Source organism: Helianthus annuus, chromosome 8, assembly GCF_002127325.2.
Source record: "Helianthus annuus cultivar XRQ/B chromosome 8, HanXRQr2.0-SUNRISE, whole genome shotgun sequence".
NCBI lineage: Eukaryota > Viridiplantae > Streptophyta > Magnoliopsida > Asterales > Asteraceae > Helianthus > Helianthus annuus.
Window position 1 is genome coordinate 133,403,651 of NC_035440.2, and position 1,580 is coordinate 133,405,230.

Genomic DNA, 1,580 nt, shown 5'->3' on the forward strand with positions numbered 1-1,580 from the left:
CATATGATTTATGATGAATATAATGAAAAGTGAACTTTTGAAAGATCATTTACATGCATATGTGTGTCATATATATATATATATATATATATATATATAATCATTCATGTTCATTCATACTTAAATCCTTCACTTTTAAGTTTACAATATGTATATATGTATGCATGCATGTTAAAGTTGTTGTGTAAACGTAAAAGTGAAGGATTTAAGTATGAATGAACATGAATGATTAAAGTGATATGTATGATATTTGGAAGAATATGATATTAGTAAGGTTTTGATGTAGTAAGATCATATTTGGTGATAATGTTGTGATATGAGCATATTAGATTTATATACTTAGACATGCATAATGATATATGATCTTAAGAAGATGATTTGAGCATGGTATGATAAAAATCCATTTTGATCAGAATATAAACACTAAAATAAGAGTATTTTGAAGTGTTTAATGATATATAACTTTGTCATAATGTTTGCTAGCTTTGCATGCTGTACATGGCGCATTAAAAGTTGTAAAATACGTGAAATCGCATGATTTATGTGACTTACACAAAAACTGCACTAATCTGATTATAACCACTATTTTAATCAGTAAATAACATGTATTGTCTTAAAATATCAGTTCGTTTCGAGTTGGAATGGTTATGGTAACGTTTAACGCAAAATTATGCGTTAAAACGGTCAAAATTCGGCTTTTCGAGTGATTTTTGTAAAACTAAATTTGATCAGTAAAGAAATTGATGTCTTTAGTTTAAAAATAAGTATTTTGACTAATTTTAAGTTTACTTGGTGTTTGGTTGGTCATACGTGACTTCCGACGCCCGAAAACGTTACCGAACCGCTAAAATACGCATTTTTAATGAACACTAGTATGGGTAAATTTTGAGTGAACCTTATGTGATAAAATGTGTTAAGTAAATTAAACATGTGTGATAATATGTTAAGCGTTAATTTGATAGTGGGAAATTAGACTACGCATGTATGCATGTACGTTTTGTGCTGTAGAAACGGTAAAACTGCGTTAAATACGTAACTTGTTTGTCGAGCATGAAATTTAGCACATATGAGATGTTTTATGTATATTTGCTTTGAAAATGACAAAATAGATAAGTTAGTAATATATTTTGCGTGTTCGGTGTTAAATTCTATGAACGTTTATGTATATATATTACGACGCGCAAATTTTAGATATATTGCGTATAAACGGGAGAATTAACGGATTTACACAATAATGGTCACCAATAAAATCGTTCAAATCGCAAAAGTCATATATATATATATATATATAACGTGCCAACATAATAAAAAATGACAACTTTTCGAGAAAATCTCAAAGTTATGTGATAATTCTAAGAAAACGGAGAAACTTAGGATTTTTGTGTTATGTATAATGATTTAGAATCGTTCCTATATTAGGACGTGTAGAAAATCAATCTCTGGGCTTGCGGTATTAAAATACGCACCCAAAGGTGAGTGTCACTAAACCCCTCTTTTTACTGCTTTGTATATATTTAGGGGGTAGAACACGTCGTTAAAAGGGTTTAATAATGTTTTCAAAATAAAACATACCTTTTAAT